General features: G+C 43.8%; 1 protein-coding gene across 1 annotated transcript in view; it reads right to left on the reverse strand.

Annotated features, from left to right (window-relative positions):
* CEP170B (centrosomal protein 170B) overlaps positions 1–3,872 on the reverse strand; it is a 61,975-nt gene extending 58,103 nt beyond the window's left edge. Inside the window, exon 1 of the mRNA XM_018556688.1 lies at positions 3,755–3,872. The gene's annotated coding sequence lies outside the window, so the exon portion shown is untranslated. The remainder of the gene's footprint in view (positions 1–3,754) is intronic.
* Positions 3,873–22,080: the final 18,208 nt, after the last annotated feature.

Genomic DNA, 22,080 nt, shown 5'->3' on the forward strand with positions numbered 1-22,080 from the left:
CGCCCATAACTGATTGGCAGCCCATTAAATCTGAATAAAGGGCAACTCTGTGACACGACTGCTTATAGCCTCTCACCTAGGAATGAATGGACTGCATGCGTTGAGAAATCAACGTTACCTATAAAAATGAATGCCAGAACTTCAGTGGTTGTGATGAGTTAGGGCCTACCGCTAACAGAGATCTGGGTGCTGCCATAGATTAGGCCAGGGAAGGGCAACCCCAGCCCTCCAGCTGTGCTTTAACTACAAATCCCAATATGCCACTGGGAGTCATGCCTGTAATGGTCAGTTTTGAATTGCTCATGGGACTTGTAGTTCCACAACAGCTGGAGGGCCGGAGTTGCCAACCCCTGGATTAGGCCTCATGATGAATAGTGTGTCTTCAGCAGCAAGCTTTGCTATGCTAGGACTTCCCTGTTATGGGCAATAACTTTTCCTTCACACATACTCTAACTGCTCCCGCACTTACAGGCCCCACAAGGTTCGGGCACTCACAGGAGCAACATGTAAACATACCCAAGGCACATGTGCAATGATGCACAATGTCATCAGTAGCTGGAGTGGTGTCCTCACGCATACTCTAACCGCTCCCGCACTTACAGGCCCCACAAGGTACGGGCACGCACAGGAGCAACATGTAAGACACACCCAAGGCACATGTGCAATGATGCACAATGTCATAAGTAGCTGGAGTGGTGTCCTCACACATGTCAACATTTCTAAAGCAGGACATACATTGTTCAATATTCTCAAGTTACAGGATTATTTCAGGCATCCTCGGCACCCATAACACGCTGTGCAGGTACAAGAAAATCACAGGAACCCTGAGGGCCCGTACACATCTTTGTATTTAACAACATGGCAACATCTGCGCAATTATAGTCAATGGTATAAAAGCAGCGCAGACAGCCACAAAAATGAGAAGTCACACATTCTATGATTTTTTAATGTGCTTCCACTTTACACATAATTAAATCAAAAAGGGGAATTCCACTTTAAAAAAAAAAAAAAATGAACACTTCTCCATAAAAGAAAAAAAATGGGCATTTCTTATTTTTTGCATTGGAGCCAGTAAAGCATTGCAAACACAATCAGCGGATCGTGGGTGCGATGCTCTGGATCCTGCAGACTCTTCCTCCCATCAATAACTGCATTCATTGATTCATTGGCGCTTATGTCTGTCAATATACCTAGAGGTCATCTTTAACCATTTCAAGACCAGGTGTTTAGACCCCCTTCCTGGCCAGGCCATTTTTCAGTGTTCAGCGCTGCAAGTGTTTGTCGATGAATGCTCACAAGTTTTGGAGTAGACTACTATTCTTGTATTGTTAATGTGCCTAATTGTTACTGTTTGGGAAACACAGACAGTTCTGACTTCAGATATTTAAAAAATGACTTCAAAAGCACGAGAGTCTAAAAGGTGCCCATACACTGGTCGAATTCCGGACGGTTTTTCCATGTACCGGCCGAAACTCGCAAAGTGTGTGGGGCTGTCAACTCAATTTTAGCTGGCTTTCCACAATCAGTTGATTGAAGGAGCCGGCTGGAAATTTTTCAATCGATCAGAGCCAGCAGCCAATGAGCTTGCCCGGTCTGATCGGGTATTCTGACAGGTGCCAGCACCTGTCAGATTACAATGTAAACAGCGGGATTGCTCGATCGACGCGCTGTTTGTGTTGATGGAGGAATCGGGTCAATATTTTTCGTTCAGTCCGGGGGTTGAACGAAAAAAATTGAAAGGTGTATGGCCAGCCTTACTGCTACCCACCCTTGTAGGTTCCCCATATATAGCCTTGGACATCAGTCCCGTGCCAGTATCTAAGGAAGGGGCAGGCAAGCTCAGCACACCAGCTGTTGTGGAACTACAAGTCCCACTGCAAGACTGACAGTCACAGTTATGATAGCAATTGTAGTTTCGGCACAGCTGGAGTGCCCAGGTAGCCTACCCCTGATCTAAGGGCTTATGTACAGAAATACTGATATCTATGCGGGCAGAAAGATCTTTTATGGGCAGCACAGTGGTTAGCACTTCTGCCTTGCAGCACTGAGGGTCCCCGGTTCAAATACTGGTCTGGACACTATCTGGAAAGAGTTTGCATGTTCTTGTGTGAGTTTCCTCCGGGGGCTCTGGTTTCCTCCCACACTCCAAAGACATGATGGAAGGTTAATTGGCCCTGTATGCATGTGGCAATATATAAATGGCAATAATAAATGAACGTGCATGTAATGGTCCATAAGGTGCTTCCATTTACATGCAATTAGACACAAACATTTCCGTGAAATGTTCACATCCATTGGGGCTCATGCTCACAGGCAGCGGAGCCCATACAACATTTAGGCAAATTTACCCTGCCGCGGAGCCACAGGTGCGGCGTAAAGCCCCCCATAGAAGTCAATGGCTGTACGTGGGTACACACAGGTACTTGCGTAGATACCTACATCCCTGGATACAGACTGTCTTCTTCCAGGGTTGTGCGTCCGTACATACACGACAGTGCACAACTATCAGCGTATACCCGCGTACGGCCGTTGACTTCTATGGGAGGCTGTATGCAACACCTGTGACCCCCCTGGAGGGGGAAATACTCTAGAATTTACATTGAACTGCCCCAGCTATCCATGTGCAATTCTCCTTCCATTCCTCTAGTTCAGTTTTCAAACCCAGCATGTATATAGGTTCCAAGAAAAGAAATACTGACCACAGACTCAGAAATGTCTACATTGATTCTACGCAGGTGAGCGCAGCGTAAGATCACCGAGCCCATAATATACAACACTGCCGCATTCAGATACGTAAAAAACTATACACTATTTTTCTTTTTTTTTTACGCCTATGTATATGAGCCCACAAAAATACCCAATTGACCTGTTCTGGCTGCTTCTAGGAGGGGACAGGTACACTTGATGGATACTGACCACAAGGCGGACCTGCTCGCCGTCATCTCCTCCGCTCTCGGTTTGTAGCGTAGCTCCTGCGTCCAGGCCTCTTTCCCTCCGGCTTCTGTCATCAGCAACCCTCCGGAATATAAAGTCACAGCAGAGAGTGCGATGGAAACACAAACACAGGCTTCGGCTCAATGGTGGGTTTTTTTTTTTCCCTCTAGTGTGGGTGGAAGAAATCAAACCATGCCTTGGGAAGAGGCATCTGCCAAACAGTGAAATCAAGGCGGCTCATCCTCACCCCCAGCCCTCCTCTCCCCCCCAGTAATGAATTACAAAATCACAGGGCCCTGCAGTGACCAAACCCAGCAATCTCATGTATTATTCACTGGCACAGACACAACGTAACAGCAGATAGATCTCTGCTACCAGACCCTTTCGGGGGGACTACAGACCAGTATTAGTCCGCAGGCACACAGGGCACGCCGGGTGCTACAGCTGGGTTGCAGCTGCAATATTTTGATCCCTTTAAATCCAAACCACTCCCCCATTTAGGATCTATGCTTGTCACAATGTAATCATTAATCCCTTTTCACTGGGGGAAGGGGGAGAGGGGGGCATCCAGCCTCTCCTAGAAGTGAAAGTGTTAATATTTACTAATATTTACACAATCCCCTTTCTCTCTCCACATTTGCTTACAAATAAATGTCAAAAAGGAAATAATAAGCCACAGAGAACGCAATACAATGTAGCAGATCAAAGCACAGATCTGGACACAGAATGATCCTTCCAGCTGAGGGCCCCATGCAAAAATATGGACGATCAGCTGTTTCATATGTCCCTAGGTGACATGATGTAGGATGTTGCTGCCTACCTGTCTTGGGTTTGGCATCAGCACAGCCTGGATTGTCACAGCAGCCCCTTGGATCAAGAAGGAAAAAGAGAAGGCTTCAGGTTTGTATCTGTGATGAGCAGGCAGGAAGGTGTATGGAGGCAGGTAATGCATGCACACAAGCTACACACCCTCTCCCCTCCTGCTAATCCGCCTGCACTTGCACGACAGGTTCATGACATCACCAGGCAATCCAACCCTCCCCCTCTGGCTTGGAACACCAGGATAGGTGACATCCTTCTTCTGTAATGGAGAGGGGGCGCACGCCATCTGCTGGTCACTCTGAGAATGCAAGCACAGGACACCTGAGTCAGTTGGAGAGCATTGCAGTTGTTAAATACTGTAGATGACACTCCACTCTATTGCTGGGCAAATAATGTTTGGCACTTAAAAGCTGAACTCTGAGCAGGAAAACTTTAAAGCTGAACTTTAAAAGTGATTTATGAATATATTTACAGTAAAAATAAATGACCAATCATGAAATGTTCCCCATTTCTGGCCGTCACGGTGTGCGTTCAATGTCTTCGTTTCATTCAGCACGCTGTGTCCTGTCGGGGTGAAAATCTGCCACTAAGTTATCAATTTCCGGCTGCAGTACAGTAAGTTGCTCCCTGTACTCTATCCTCCATTCAGAAAAAGCCGTGCGTTCTTTACAATGCATGCAAGGTGTTCTGTAATTGGAGGAGGCATGGAAGAATGTCACAGTGTCCCCTCCTCCAATCACGGAACACCTTGCTTGCATTGAAAACACTGAATGTCCACTACTTAGATATCAAATTCCAGTTGCAGTACGCTCAGTACAGTGAACCGCCCTTTGTAACCTCCATTCAGGAAAAGCCTTGTGTTCTTTACAATGCATGCAAGGCCTTCTGTGATTGGAGAAGGTGTGGAGGAATGTCACGGTCTCCACTCCTCTAAACACCAAACGCCTTGCATGCACTAAAAACTGAATGTCCACCACTAACTTATCAAATTCCAGTTGCAGTATGCTCAGTACAGTGCGCCTTTTGCTCTACCCCATCCTCCATTCAGAAAAATCCTTGCAATCTTTTCAATTAATGCAAGGCGTTCTGTGATTGGAGGTGGTGTGTAAGGGTTTCACTATCTTCCCTCCTCCAATCACAGAACGCCTTGCAAGCATTAAAAACTGTCAGGGCCAAATGTCCCCCACAGAAATATCCAATTCCAATTTCTGTATTCTTAGTACAGTGAGCCGCTCTTTGTAACCCCTTCCTGTGCCTGATGCTCTCTTCACAAAAAGCAGTGTGTTCTTTTCAATGAATGCAAGGCATTCTGTGATTGGAGGACGTGCGGAAGAATGTTATGACCTCTCCTCCAATCCTTGCATTGCATTTATTGAACAGAATGCAAAGTTTTTTTCTGAACAGAGGACAGGGTTACAAACATTTTTTCCCAATAAACTGTATTGAAGCTGTCATTTTATAGCCCGGTTCATTCGATGGAATGCATGTGGTTGAATAAAGGCATCAGTAGGAGATTGTGTGGTTTCAGGCAACTATGTTCGACCATACGTTTGATTCTCAGTCAACTGAAAGTGGTTGAAATTGCCTCAAAAGTACCACATGTATGGTCAGCTGTAGCCTAGAGCTACAGGGGCAGTATACACACTATAACGCCTGCCTTTACACGCACATGAACTTTAATGGCATCCCAGCCTTAGTCCGTAGGTTTCAATTGAATTAAAATTGTCCAAAATATCTTGGTGTGCTGAAGAGTTCCCTTCACTGGAACTAAGGGACCAAGCCCAACCCCTGAAAAACAATCCCACACCATAATCCCCCCTCCACCAAACTTTACACTTAGCACAATGAAGTCAGGCAAGTACCGTTCTCCTGGCAAACTCCAAACCCAGATCTGTCCATCGGATTGCCAGACAGAGAAGCGTGAATCGTCACTCCAGAGAACACGTCTCAACTCCTCTAGAGTCCAGTGGCGGCGTGCTTTACACCACTGCACCCGACGCTTTGCATTGCACTTGGTGATGTAAGGCTTGGATGCAGCTGCTCGGCCATGGAAACCCATTCCATGAAGCTCTCTACGCACTGTTGTTGTGCCAATCTGAAGGCCACATGAAGTTTGGATTTCTGTAGCTATTGTCTCTGCAGACAGTTGGCGACTCATGCCTACTGTGCGCTTCAGCATGCGCTGACTCCGCTCTGTCATTTTACGTGGCCTACCACTTGAGTTGCTGTTGTTCCCAGTTGCTTTCACTTTGTTATAATACCACTAACAGGTGACTGCGGAATATTTAGTAGCAAGGAAATTTCACGGATGGACTTATTGCACAGGTGACAACCTATCACGGTACCACACTTGTAGTCACTGAGCTCCTGAGAGCGACCCATTCTTTCACAAATGTTTGTAGAAGCGTCTGCATGCCGAGGTGCTTAATTTTATACACCTGTGGCCATGGAGGTGAATGGAACACCTGAATCCAATGATTTGGAGGGGTGTCCCAATACTTTTGGCAATATAGTGTAATCTCAACTGAAAAGTGTTCTTTTGTGTCACTTGTCATTGGTTGATTCCACAGTTCCAAAATATCCCTAAATTGGAGGGTCTGTCCCCACTTCTAGAACCAAATTCCTCTGTTTCTCTCTTCTTCTTTGGTATCGTGCATGCCTAGTAAATGGTTTTCTCTGGTAGTCATAACGAATATCCGTTCGTAAACGGATCCAAAACTAACAAACATTCAGATTTCGTCCCAAATCCGAAACCCTGAATCGGACTGAATTTCAGACCCAAATCCCAAAATAACTAAATCCGAACCGAATTTGTCCGCAGCTTACATGTCTAGAATGTATCCTTAATTTCCACTGAACGCATAACTGTGAAAAAAAAGGCGTTTTATTAACTGGATTTTAGCTTTAAAGCCAAAAAATTTTAAGTGTAACAAAAGTTACCTCTGGGCAGGTGTATTAACTTTGCAGATTTCTTCTATTTACTTTAAAATTCACAAATTTGTATTTGCTGGATATTGTTGTAGCTAATTATGTATTTCCGGCACGGCAACAATGAGAGCTGCTCTTATAGCCCCAGCACTGGAAGTACAGCGTTAGCTGTAATATCCGGCATATACAAATTTGTGAACTGCACAGTAAATAGAGGCGATCTGCAAAGTTAACACACCTGCCCAGAGGTAACTTAAAGGTAAAGGCCACTTTTTTGAAAAAAACTATGAATGTGCAGTTCTTCATACAAGAAAAAAGGGCATATTTTATTTTTTTGCATTGGAGCCAGTAAACCATTGCAACCGTGATCAGTAGATCAGGGGATCAGTTGATCGCGGGTGCAGTACTCTGGCTCTTGCAGATTCTCCCTCCGGTCCCTGTCCATACCGAGCTGCAGACATTCAATAACATGGACGGGAGGGCGAATAAATGGACTACAAGTTTGGTGATGTTGCCGCACTTGTATTCCATTGAAAACCACAAATCCCTCTGTTGCTTTCATTCAAAGGTGGATGAGTGGATGAGTGGATGGGGTGGCTGTGTGGACAGAGCCATGCCCAGCTGCATCAAATAAAAAAAAAAGCAGCTTGCGGGGAGAAGAACCCTGCAATTCAGGTAAGTGGGGGGGTGAGGGGGGGTGACAATGTGACCATGTTTAAAGACCTCATAGCTATGTTTAAAGGCTAAGTTTAGGATTGGGACCATGACTCATCCTACACCTATATTCAGGGGGTAGCATTGAAAAATAATTCCAGCCATTATAAAAATGACCCCCCCCCCCCTGCACTGCAAGGGTTAAGTGCTTGGTTTGGTCTAGGGGCTAAAATATAGAACATATACTCACCTGATCCTCGGCCCTGCATAGGTGACCAGTTACCTCTCTCCCCCTCCACTCCGGCTGCAGAATGTCAAGTCAATAGACTTTTATTGGACACGAGGACGTCAGCGGCACTTAAACCACTGGAGCCCAGGGAAGAAGAGGCTGTGGGGCCCGGTCTAGGAGCCAGGCAGGATCAGGTGAGTGTATCTCTTTTATATTAGACCCTCATAACAGAATGAGCACTTAACCCTTGCAGTGCGGGGGGTAGTCCCACTGCAAGGGTTCATTTTTAAAATGGCCGGAAATCTTTTTCAATCTTACATCCTGAATATGGGTGTAGGATGAATCATGGTTTCAATACTAAACTTAGCCTTTAAGAATATGTAAAAATGTCTGTGTCTGGAGTTCTGCTTTAAGACAACATTGATGCTTTGCAAATGTTCCCTGATTCCAGGGGCGTCTCTTCACAGAAAGGGTCATTGTGTTCCTGGAAATGAATTAGGGTTATGTTATCATACCAGATCTTTAGGTTTTTCTTCTTATTTTCTTCTTTTCTGTCTCCGAATACAAATGTACTCAAATGTACTCACAACTTTCCTAAGATTGTGCTGAGCAAGTCAAGTCACTTCTCCTTAGTCATCAACCTACCGGAGTCTTTATCAATAAACCAAAGTGTTGAGTAAGCTGAATGAAATTTCCTACACACACAGAAACGCCCGGGAGGGTTGTGCCTCTTTAAATTATCATCACACACAGACTAGAAGGAAATAGCATTGCTTGTCTTTATGCTGTAGCCCGCAGTCATCTGGCACTTCGGAGTATTCACCTGAGAATGTGTGACATTACCATACAGCAAAGCAGTCTTCCATGTAATTGTATCATTTATACAGACAGTGTATGGACATCAGTTGGATTATACTACATGCAATGTCAGCAACCGAGACTCGCCGTGTAAGATTGATCAAAAGTAGGAATCTGCGCAGGCTTGGGACAAATCGATTTCACCTGAGCCCATACAAAACTGCCGGTGACACATTCACCTCCTGGTCCAATCAGCTGCAGCCAGGGAATTCCTTGCCCCGCAGCTACATGTAACAAAGGGATGGTAATGCCCCTGCCGCAACTGATTGGCCTGGGAGGAGGGGGGTATTATTATTATTATACAGGATTTATGTAGCGCCAACAGTTTGCGCAGCACTTTACAATATAAAGGAAGACATTACAATCACAATACAACTCAGGACAAGAAGGTAAGGAGGGCCCAGCCCCTGAGGGCTTACAATCTAAAAGGGAGGGGCAAGCGATACATGAGGAGGTAGCTGTGTGGGGATGAATTGTTTGAGAAAGTGATAGTTCAGTGGTCAGGTTGAAGTATGATAGGCTTCCCTGAAGAGATGAGTCTTAAGGGATCGCCTAAAGGCAGTCAGAGTGGGAGATAGATGGACAGGTTGGGGTAGAGAGTTCCATAGGATGGGAGAGACTCTAGTGAAGTTCTGGAGTCGAGCATGGGAGGAGTTGATGAGGGAGCTGGAAAGGAGGAGGTCTTTTGAAGAGTGGAGTGGACGGTTAGGGTAATACTTTGAGACCAGGTTTGAGATATAGCCGGGGGCAGAGCTGTGGATGGCTTTGTAAGCGATTGTTAATGGGAGGGAGGGAAATGGCTGACCCATGTTAATACATCCCTTTGGGTTAAAATCTATGATATCAGTGCATATCCTAATGGAAAAAAAAAAAGAAAAATATTTTGAATTTTATCCTTTGGGCTATTGGAAGCCAGTGCAGGGATTGGCAGAGGGGGGTTGCAGGCACTGAGCGGTTGGTTAGGTGAATGAGTCTAGCAGCTGCATTCATGATAGACTGAAGGGGGGAATAGCCTGTGTAGCGGTAGGCAAATGACGTGGGAGTTGCAATAGTCAGGACAAGATATAACAAGTGGTTCATCTAGCATTTAACAGCTATGTTAGGTTACACAACAGCGAGCTTCCCTGCTACTGTGTGTAGCCTAACACAGTGAGGTCATAGCTACAACAGCCTCTGACTTGGAGTCAGAGGTTTGAGCTCTGTGGATGGTTTGGACCAATGGCAAAGCGCCATTGATCCAAACCGTCCAATCAAACAAAAGGAAAAAAACACTGATGGCATCCAACTAGATGCCTCATCAGTGACGAGCAATGAGGGACAGGGAGGCTCCTCCCTGTCTCCTTCCTCCCTCCTCCCAAACCCAACAGGCAGAGCAGTTTCCCCTTCTACCTCACAAGCTCAGTGACCGGGCCTGAGGTAGGTTGGTGCCTCAGCTGCCACTGACCCCACCGCACGTCCCTGACCCAACATTAATTTGGAGAATTCCAAGAGGAAAATACAGTTACTAATGGTGGTAAAAATGAATGACCAGAATAAAAGCATCATATTTGGGATGATGGCAAAGGACAAATGGGGCACTTACTACCTAGACCTAGGAAGCATGACCTGGGTGCCACGGTCTAGCAAAGCCCCCCTGGTGTCTTCTCATCTGGCTGTAGTCCCAGTCAGGAGTGCAAACATAGGGATGGCTTCAATGGAGATCCAGGGAGACTCCGCAAGGCAACAGAGCTACCCCATAGAAGGACGTTTCCTATATCACATCTTCATTTTCTTCTTGTGGAGGAAACATGGCCCTGAGAGGGTAGACATGGAGGATTTCTTACAATATGTATGATACAGATTTGAAATGATGTATAATGGGTTTCAATGACACTTTAAAGTGGACCTGTCACAAGCCTGGGTAGTTTAGACTTTAACTGAAACTGAACCTCAGTATGACCAATAGATATAAGTAGCTGAAGTTATATGTAAATGTCTTGGGCCCAGAGTTTTTCCATTCGGTACTATCCAGATTGTCAGCAAAGTGGATAGATTAGGGTTGTGCCCGATAGGATTATTGGGCGAGGTTGACAAGTCAGAGCGAGACACCATTTGGCAGCAAAGTTGAATTATTTTCCAGAACATTTTAAGTTGGGAGGAACCAGTGGTAATAAGGACTACATTTCTATAAATATAAGGTTGAATAGTGTTTTATAGGATGTAACCATGGCTATCACCATTTGCTTGTGCTGCAACACATATCAGTATGAGTACCTCTACAGAGGATTTTTATTCCTAAAACATTGTCAATCAGATGGCTCAGCTGCTATATCTGAAAGCATTCAAAGGCTGACATAAGTTACAGTGGAAGGTTTGCACTAAATCTTCCAATTTTATGGCAAGACAAGAGGCTTCATGGCAATGTTTGCTGCAGCCTCTACATGCGAGGCACTTGGACTCACTGCAACTTCTACATGTGCGGCACTTGGTACTCAATATCCTGTATACTATTCTATATATAGTATCCTTAAAATAGTATTAAACTCTCAAACTTTTTTTCAATAACAAATCCCGATCAAACAAATAAACATTGTCCAGCAAAGTATTTCTTTAAACTTTTGTCCAAGCAATTACAGTCATCATGTTTTCCAAACAGCTCCAACTCTCTCAGCTCTACTTCCCTGTGGCATTCCCTGATGTGTCTGTGTGTTTGGGGAGACACACACAGCTTACAAACACATATAAAGATTGCTCTATAGGACCCCGCAAGAAAAAGGAGCCACCCTAAAACATGATATCAAGGCCAGTGCTCAGGGGACCAGCCCATTCCCAGGAAACTAAAAGTTTTAAGCAGAACTCCAGGCAGAATTTCTATTAACCCCTGCAGTGGGGCTAACCCTGCACTGCAGGGGTTAACTGATTTTGTATAGGTTAAAAAAAAAGTTATTGTCACCTATCCTCCAATTTTCTAACAGTTAGTGGGGTCCAAATGACATCATAACATCATACATATTGTAATGCATGTGTACAGTGTATGGCTGGCTTTAGTAAAGTTTTTCTTGTTGCCTGCCCTACACCACAATTAGTGAGATTCAACTTGCTTTCTGTGTGGTCACCGCAATAGGTAAAGAAACAATAAAAACACTTTTGTAGTATAGGTTGGGGTTAGGGCCAATTTTGTTACTATCTGCACTACATTGCACAGTTTCCTCTTACTTGTGGTACCACCAGAATAGGAGGTCAAAGGAAATTTCCCCAACATGGACATGGCCAGCAGTAAAAAATATGGCAGATGCTATAACCCTTTCCCTTACTATTCAAGGACTTTTGATGAAAAAAGGCAGTATGGGGAGAGGTGTAGTCAGACCTAAAGTTAATGTTTGACCTTAGGTCCACTTTAAAGTAGACTCTAGGCAAAAAAAGGTTAAATGCACATTTGAAATTCATACACGTTCTATGTTTTAATTACCAAGGGTTCTGTAATTCTGCATCACAGGTCTTGTGATTTACATATCTCTGCTGCATTACACAGCCAGCAAGGTCTGTCTGCTACTTCCTGCTTCCTGGGTCACCTTTTTACTAATAAGATTGTGTTGATTCAAAATAGTTGATTCAAAAATGAGCAGGCTAAAGGCGAAACACATAAACATACAATGCTGTTCTAACACTTCTCTCTTGGCAGCTTAATAACACCTGCTAGCTCCAGTCATACAAATACAATCAACACCTTACCTCCATGAGGTCTCTGACCCCATGCTGGTTATGATAAACAGATTATGTTGTTTGGAGCAACATTTACAATAATTATTCCCAGGGAATGTTTGTACAAGTCATTCTGACTTGAGAAAGCTGGTCGGGTGACCAGCGAAAAGTCTTCAAGAAAAATACAGCAAGTCCAGTTGCCTTGATTTATTTTTTACAGATATACCATGACCTGGATGCACAAGAACCTTCACAGACAGGTCTAAGGGCCCGTACACACCAGACACAGTGCGTTCTGGCCCGATTCTGGCTGGAACGCACTGGATCGCATTGCGGCTGGCTCACTTTGTTGTGGGGTGGGAGATGACGTGGGAGCACCGCCCTCCAGTTACAATGTGGTTGGCCGCACGGGAACGCAAGGCACATCACTGGCTGCATTCTGGTCAAGTGAGAAAAAATAGTGCTTGCAGCATTTTTTCTGACCGGACCGGACCGCAGGCATTGATTTGCCTTGTGTTCCCGTGTGGCCGATCGCATTGTGGCCAGAGGGCGTGGCTACGATGCCATTCACTTCAATAGATCACCATGCCCCACAACAAAGTAAGCCGGCCGTGATGCGATCCAGTGCATTATGGACATAATAGGGCTGGAACGTACTGTTTGGTGTGAACGGGCCCTAAAGGGTGCAAAATAATACAGGAAGCTGAATTGCTGCAGGAGATGTGTGTTTCACTTTTCTGCTGTATCACAATAGTACAATAAAACCCTTTGGCACGTAAAAGAGTAAACACACAGTATGTGCTTTCCACCATTTATATAGCTGTTTACCTAAGTATTAGTCACCAAGTGCAACACAAATGATCATTTTTAAATCCACTTATAAGGCTCAGTTCACAAAGGTAATATGCAGGAGAAGGATATGTGTTTTTTTTTAAACGTGACAGTTCTTTGCAGCTGAGTGCAATGCTTTTCAAAAATTACAGCCACATGACTGAATTAAAGACTCTTATTCTTGTGTTCAAGCCTAGTGAATTTGTATGATAATCTGGTGTTTACAATGAGAGTTCTACAAACTTCCCGGAAAATTGAAGGAAAAAAAAAAAAAACCAACAGCAAAAACAAATGTTTTACTTTATATGAATGGATATAGCTGACTGTGTAGAAATCGCTCAGTTGTGAAAGTGACAGATAAAAAAGTATTTGGGCTGGTTTAGGAACACGGGCTGTTTTCTTCCAGATAAGAAATCTCTCTACGTAAAGCTATTGCCATTGCAAACACATGCTGGATTCATACACATAGATAAATGGGCCCAGGCATAATAATTGTGTATGCAAAGTCAAAACTTTTCTTTTTTAGATCTGAATGCTGGAAAGCCAGTGGATGTAGTGTACTGTGATTTCACAAAAGCACTGGATACAATACCACATAAAATGTAATGTACATGCTACAATCTTTGGGCACTGATAAAACAGAAAATTGTATGTATGCCAATACATGGCAGCATACGAATGGGTATAGCTCCGCCCCTGCCCAATCATAGGACCGGTTATACTATAAATTAAACACGCCTCTCAAGGCAGGCATTCTCGTAACAATACTCGAAGCTAAAGCCATGGGAGGGTCCCGTATGCTGCCATGTATTGGCGTCAGGAAAGGAAAATGACTGATAGGTAAGTTTACAATTTTCTGTTATTCTGACACCAACATGGCAGCATACGAATGGGACATAGTGATCACACCACCAGGGAGGGTAATGCTGAGATACTTATTTATTTGCACAGCTGTTAAACACATTCCAACCAAACTTCACCCTTGTCAAGACTGTTGGAAAGACCTTGTAACGGGACAGGAACATATCATACATGGAAGAGGTCACTGCCTTCCAGAGTAACTCTGGAGACACCGCTAAATTCTGTCCGATGCAATGAAATCCCTCCGTAGAGTGGACCCAGACAAATGTGAGAGAACCCCAAGAGACCATATCCTGCACCCCAAATTCTGAGGATTCGGGGGGAGGCTTCTCTTACAAGATTGCATTTAGCAACCTGAATAAAGGGAACGTCGCAACAGGAGATGCTGAACCTGGCGGCAGGCCAGAAGAAACCAGCAAGGTGAGGGTAAAACTCAAACCTATCCTTCAGAAATAGCATAACCGGCTTGAGCATTGAGGACAAAAAAGAGAATGCCTGTCTTGGGAGGCGTGTTTAATATGTAGTATAACCGGTCCTGTGATTGAGCAGGGGTTGGATCTATACCCATTCGTTACTGCCATGTTGGTGTCAGGAAAATGGTGTGTACATTGATAGAAAACTTGCTAAGGGTACGTGTCCAGAGAGTATCGATAAATGGCTCATTTTCTAAGTGGTCCTTGGATGGCAGTGGCGTGCCCCAGGGTTCTGCCTCGGGGCCACTGCTATTGAACCTGTTTGTTAACGATATTGGGGATGGTATTATTAGCAATATCTCAGTTTTGCTGACAATACCAAAATTAGTAGGGTGATAAAAATAACATTACAAAAGGACCTGGATAGAATAGGGGAGTGGGCAACTTGATGGCAGATGAGGTTTAATATCAAGAAATGTAAGGTTTTGCATTTTGGTGTTAAAAATATGCATGCAAGCTACTCATTAATGAGCTTTCCACTGGGGGAATCAGAGGTGGCAAAAGATTTGGGAGTCCTCGTGGACAGTTCAAGACTAAACTCTACTGCTTACCTTCAGGGGTTAAAAGTGAGGTCAGAGACTTTCCTATGCTGCCTGTGCTTACATGTCTGGCTAAACAGAATTAGAAATTTTTGGCAGCTATAGATATAGAATTATCAGGCAAGGGGGGAACAGCGTAGGTGACTTTGCTTGGTGGGGCAGAGTGAGAAGAAAACTGATACTGAATATGGGGATATATGAAAGTAACTGTACTAAGATTCACTTTGGATTCAAAGTTTGAAGCTCCACAAATGTATAATTTACAGTAACTTACATCACACTGATGAATGAATCAAATGCTTTAAAACCCATTCGGCCACAAGGAAATTTTGAATATACAGACAATGATGAACTATTGCCCACACAGTTCCAGTGTGTTAAAAACAATGACGTGCCCATGTTACTCATGTGTGCCCACATAATGTCTTGTAAAGTATGTGTTTTTGCTGAAGAGCTCTTCTCATTGGAGTGCTGCAACATACTCATTAGAGAGTGCTCCGGGCCTCTCTAATGATAATGTACAAAGGGGGCTGCAGCTTTGTTATATGCATGGGCTCTTGGATGGATGCCATCTTTTGTCCATGGATCTTGGCAGTAGCCTGGATTGGAAGAAAGAACTGCTTTTCCACTAATCATACACATCACAGACATGGACAACTTGGTGGCACTGCAGCTGGTGCTAAACTAAAAGTTCCAGTATGTAACAGAACATTATTTGGCTGCATTCCACCCAAAACTGTTTTAAGTGAGCACCCGTGAATTCAATCACCTGCCAGCTAATGATAATGCCTCAGAAACTATAGCGGTGTCGTAAATTGTTCACCCACTCACTCCCGGAAAACTGTAGCGGGATAGCTCAAGTTTATATTAAAGTATACTCATTTTATAAAATGTCATATACTTAATGAGTTAAAGAAATACCAAAAGTAATTTTCAATATCTGTAAATGTGCAGCTCTCATTACAATAATACCTAATGATCCTTCTATAAAAGTACTTGTATACGTACCTCCTGTTAGAGGGGCAATGCTCTGTCCCTGTCTCCCAATTGTTTATACTGTGTTGTCACCCTGTCATATGCTCTCCCAAAAGAAACTACAAGAAGGATGCCAACGCATATTTCATAGATCCACCGTTCTCACATCAGGAAACCAGCCCTGAGAAATGCCTTGCAGCCTTCAATGGATAACATGTAGACAGGAACTGGCTGTAAGAGGGTGCAAAAAACATTTTATAAATAGGAAATGCAAATTGTCTATGATAGATACACAGTGCTTCAACAAACAATATACAGTCTCTTAGGGTCTACACCTACTTTAAATCTGCACTAAGGAGAATCTATCAGAGGAGTTTCATGAAATTTCGTTTTATAAGGTTGTGACAGATGGGTGGAGCTGGGAACTCTGACGGAGATATCTGTACACTAAACTCTCCGAGGGATACAATTAGACAGTGAGTGAGTTGGCCTGCCACCAGCTCCACTATACTGAAATCAGTTTTAGCTTGAGTGGGCTTTTTAAAAAATTCTGGCCTAATGAAAAAGCATGAAAACATTGGAAAACTTTATCAGTAAAGAGTGCTTTGATCTACAGTATATATTAATTTGTCATTGACTGAGGGACACACGAAGTCCTACTCCTTCAGGTTATACTGCCACCTACAGGAATATTGGATGCTGGGAAATGAAAAACTCTAAGCCAGCCCAGGGTATAATCCCTCCTACTAACAGTGTGCCTTGTGTCCTAGGAGGATGGACGTCTTTTCTTCGGTCCTGTTGTTTTAAAGACTAACCTGTGATTTTCTAACAATTTCTTCTCCTTTTTTTTTTTTCTATCAAGACTCTTTTCCACATTAATGCTGGAAGTTTCTCCTCCGATCTACAGCTATCCACTGCAGTCATCCTCAGCCTGGCTTCTGGACTGTACCACATCTGGACTGGTCTGGACATTGTAGGGATAGACTGGAAGTGACCTTCAAGCACTGGGTTTTGTGTAAGTGCTTTGTAGACTTATTTCTGGTCAAGTTAACTGCAGAGCACTTTACAGGTCCAGGCCCACTGCATTACATTTGTGCTTGCCCTGTCTCAGAAGACTCAGTTAGTGAGTAGGTTGGGTGCTCCCTCATTTTTATTGGTCACTGGGTGTCATTATTGCCCATTTCCCATTGGCTTCTGTTGGCCATCTGTTTGGTGTACATGTGGAGCTGATGGCTGTGGCATTGGATTTCAGCTGTGATGGTTTACTGGAAGCCCTCTCCCTCATTTCTCGCATAAATCTCTTGTTAGTGCACATGCGTAGGAAACCTTGGCTATAGTGTTGGACTGTGGAACTGTCTTGTGAGAAGCATTTGATCTGCATGCCCTCAGTTTGGGATCCGCATGCCTTCAGTTTGGGACAGTGCGTCTTTGGACCAGCCCTAGATGTTCTTATTACAGATGTAGATAGTGGTAAAGGAACTCTCTTTCTCAGCAGAAGAAGCCTAAAGATTGTAAAGTCATCTCCCTTTCTGATCATCATGAAGCATCACTTTCATTTCTCCACTCCCTTGACTTCAGCATCGAGCCCCATCCACCCCCTGCTGGACACCACCCACAAATCCTGGCACTCCAAGTCTACCATGCCCTTAGACAAGTCTTCTTCAGAATGAAAACATGCTCCCCACTTTCCAAAGAGTGGGAAGGTGTCTTTTGACCTTTGCGGACTCTTGGGCATCTTGCATTCCAAATGCTTGGGTGTGGTAGGGGGTGTAAACTCAAGTTGGGTTCCTTGAGTCGCCTCACTTTCCCCATTTCGACCTTCCTGTGTTTTCTCACAAAATGGCAGATCTTCATCAGGCTCCCTCAAGCCTTCTGGGTGTAACAGCTCTGATCCCTGCTACAGAGCAGTTTAAGGGGTTTTACTCCAACCTATTCACTGTCCCAAGACCCAAATGGAGCATTTGCTCAATCCTGGATCTCACAGCCTTCAATGTCTTCTTTTGGGTCCATAAATAACAGATGGAATCGACCAGATCTGTCATTGTCTTCCTTTATCAGGGAGACGTTCTGGCTATTGTGAACATAAAAGAGGCTTAGTTAGATATATCCATCCTTCCAGCTCACCAGTGTTTTCTGAGGTTTGATGTAGGGCCTCTACCAATTTGTGGCCCTGCCCTTTTGCCTATCTTTGAATCCTCCTGTGTTTACCAAGGTACTAGCTCTAGAGTTGGCCCTGTTGCGCTCTTGTGGCATCCGCATTGTGATACACTTAGATGACCTCCTGTTGAGGGAAAAGTTGGCAAGGGCTCTATCGAACAACATATCTCTGTTTCTCCAGATGTTATGGAGGTTCAGGTGAATCTGGTTTCAAGTCTGAACTCTTCAATGTAGAAGCCATCCAATTCTCCGCTTTTACATAAGAGTCTTGGGACTAATGGTAGGCTCCATCAAGGCGGTTCCCTTTGCCCAATTTTACTCCGTACAATGCAATATTCTATCATTATGTAACATATCACTCCTTTCTCTAGACAGATCAGAAATCCAGCTCTGTCAGGGAACTCTTTCCTTTCCTGTCTTTTTGAAGATTCTCACTGTGGACACCAGCTTGTCTGGCTGGGGAGAGGGATCCTGGACACTTAATCAGCACAGTGGCCTTGGTTGGCAGATAAATCTTATCCACCTATAAATATTTAAAAGTTTCAGGCAAATTGGCTGTCCCTTCAGCATAGAACTAACCTGTTTGGCGGCCGACCAATCTAGATTCAGTATGACTGACAACGTGGTAGTGTGCATCAATCATCAGGGAATAACCAGAAGTCTCACTGCAGCAAGAGAGGTAGAGAGGAACCTGTCATGGGCAGAACTGCATATTCCAGCCTTGTCAGCTATGTGCAGTATATGCCTAGGTGTAGGCAATTGGCACACAGAATTCCTCACGTGGCAGTGTCTGGACATGAGAGAGTGGTCTCTACATCCACAGGCATTCCAGGACCTGTTTTACAGGTCAGAAATGCCAGATGTGGACCTCTGGCCTCCAGGTTTAACAACAAACTGGACAGGTTTGTAACCAGCTGTAGGGATCCCCTGGCAGAAGCATGGGATGCTTTGATGGCTCTGTAAACCCTTATCCATGCCTTTCCTTTCCTGAAACTTCTTTGTCTCATGCTCCAAAGGATTGAGATGGAGAGCCTTCTGGTGATCCTCATTGCCCCAGATTGCCCCCTGTAGATGTGGTAAGATGAACAGATAAGACCTTTAGCAGACCCACCATGGGCCCTAGTGACAGTCCAGATCTACTGTCCTAAGGGTCAATTTGCCATCCTGCTCACACGCTGGTTTTAATGGCATAGCTGTTGAAGCCCAGGTTCTTAGGGACAGTGGCAACTAACCATAAGGCTAGAAAGTCCACTTTCCACGATGTTTATCATTAGACATGGAAGGCTTACTTCACTTGGTGCGAGTTTCTCTGTGGGATAAATTTCCTTCTATTTCCTGTAGTTTGGTCTATACCACAATCTTGCCCTCAGCACCATCAAAGCTCAAGTTTCTGCCCCTTCCAACTTGTTTCAGTGCTGTCCTGTCACTGTTTGATTGAGACCTTTGTGCAGGGGCTCTCTCATGTAGTTTCCCTGTCCATTCCCCGTGACTCTGTTGGATCTAAATATAGTTCTCTGTACATTTCAGAGGCCGCTGACTGAACCCACCTTTACTCTCACCTACCATGTTGTTTTCCTTGTAGCTTATACCTCTATAAGGTGAATTTCTGAACTGGTGGCCTTATCATACAAAGAACTCAGTTTTGGTCTTGCACAGAAACAATGTGGTGTTGAGACTCAGGACTTCCTACTTGCTTAGGCAAGACCCAGGATAACCCTACTTACTTAGGGTAGTCTTTGCCTTTCACGGTAACCAGTACAATGTTCTCCCATCCCCTTGACTGGCTCCAGTTAAAAAAAAAAAATAATAATAATCCTCCATTGTCTACATGTGGTTCAGGCTGTGCAAGTCTATCTCTCATCCGCTGCTTCTTTCAGAAATAGTGATTCATGTTTGTTATTCCAGATGGGCCCCTGTAGTGCACCCTGGCTACTTGTTTCACCATCTCTAGGTGGCTCAGACAGACCATCGTTCCAGCTTATGGTCTCAATTATTGGGTCCCCACTCACTCCACTAAGTCTGTGAGCTTTTCAGCATCAGCCAACTGTTTCCCAGATTTGTAAGGCTGCCATCTGGTCCTCTGTTCACATTTTTTAAAGTTTTGCCAGCTGGATGTTTAAACATAATCTGATACCAGCTTCAGGTGTATGGTCCTTCAGGCAGCTCTGTGAGCAGCAGGCAGTCCCTAGTTTTTTTGTTGTTTACATTGGATCTGTTAGGTTTTGTTTGCTGAGTTGCCCACCCCTCAGTTGGAGTGCTTTTGGAGATCCAGAACGTATAAGACTTCTCATGTCCATTATTGGACAAAAAAAAAAAAAGGATTTTTGTACTCATCATAAAATCCTTTTCTTGGAGTCCTTTGAGGCACACAAGTCCCACCCCTCTGTGTTTATAACCATGCTCTCAGTACTGCTTTCCTAAAAATTTGAGGCCTTCGTAGGAGGGGTTATACCCTGGGCTGACCTACAGTGATTTTGTTTGCCAGTGCCCAATCCTCTTGCAGGCAAACCTGAAGTTTTAAACCTTCTTATGTCCCTCAATATACTTCAAAGAAACTGATTTTACAAGGATTAGAAGAATCCTATTTTCTCGCAGTCCAGGACATGTGACCCTGATTTATTGTGTCCACCCACCCCACAACATCATGTGCATTCCATGAATAAAATATATTCCTACTGCATCATGTGAGTCATTTTGCCTAGTTCAGAGTGGCTCACCTAAGCCATGCTAAGGAAATGGAATAACCACATATGGAAGCTAAGATGTAAACTCTGCATGTGCAAAAAGCAGTTCAAAACATGGGGACATCCTAAAAAAAAACTACAGGGAGGGTTATTGTAAGGGTAGTGTTACTTTACTGGAGGGTTACAATAGCTGCCCTAGCAATTACAATGGCAGGTGAGTAGCAAGGGGATGCATTCAAGGTTGGTCAGCTTTTTTAATACTTGCCATTCTTTCCATGGTTTTTGTTTACGTGTGTTTTCACAGTGTGCAGGTTTCCTTGCCAATTTTGTAGTCATGGAAAATGTCCACTAGATGGAGCTCTTACTTTAAAAAATAGAACAAAAAATAGCACTGGTTGGCCATCTTATTTTTATTTGTTTATATTTTTATTATTTATTTTTATGTTATTAAAAATAAAAAAGCATCATATTTTTAAATATATACTATGTTAATAATCCATTTTCCAGGACACCTCTAAATAATGTTATCACATTTATAGCTTTAGTTGGCAGCAGCAACAATAATAAATACCCAGTGCAGACATTCAGCTTAGTAATAATGAGTACTTTGAACTCATTGAAAATCAAATTTGAATGTAAAATTTGCAAACAGAGGCACACACTTGAGTTTTTCTGGCATTTGCAAGGTGCTGGTGCTCATTTAAAGGAAACCTTGAAATTGTGACTTGTTTTTGAAAATGCATGTTCCAAAGTTGTTGAACTTATCATCATCTAATTAAAACCATTTTTTTAAAATATAGACTGAGGCTATGTATAGACTGTTTTATAGACTGAGACTTATAGACTTTTTTTTTGTCTGTGAATCTATTTGGCTGATTTTCCCTGAGCTCCTGCCCCTGTGACACCTGTACAGAGGTGCAGAAGTCACCGACACAGGAAGACACAGATGTCAGAAATAAGGTCAACGCTAATGAAAAGCTGACAGTGGTCTTAATTCTTCCCCACTCCATTCAAAACGATATAAAAGGTTTTGGCTGAAACTGAGCTTTGACAAGCCACTGACCCGGAACAAACACATAGGAATGAAATGCTGGACACCTTGTAAGCACATCCTTCTTTTGGTCAGGAACTCACCATGCATTGAAGAAAAGATAAGGAAGTTGCAACTTCAGAATCAAGTCAACTTCCATGCTGTTGGGTTTCTTGTGACACTACACTGATGCTTTACAAGCATTTACTAAGTTTTTGTAATGTCCCATGCAGACATTTGTCTATGTAGTTGAGTTCCTTGAGAATAAAAGGGTAGGCACAGAAGTCTTGAGTAGCTCACTCGCACAAAGCAGGGCAGATTGTTATCCCTTTCAAACAGTTCTTGTTATTGCACCAAGACCCCCGAGCAATGTTCTGCGATTAGAGTGGAATGGGCCCTGCATAATAATTGGTGAACCTCATTG

The sequence above is a fragment of the Nanorana parkeri genome, unplaced genomic scaffold, assembly GCF_000935625.1.
Source record: "Nanorana parkeri isolate BGI_ZX_2015 unplaced genomic scaffold, ASM93562v1 scaffold12, whole genome shotgun sequence".
In the NCBI taxonomy this organism is placed as follows: Eukaryota; Metazoa; Chordata; class Amphibia; order Anura; family Dicroglossidae; genus Nanorana; species Nanorana parkeri.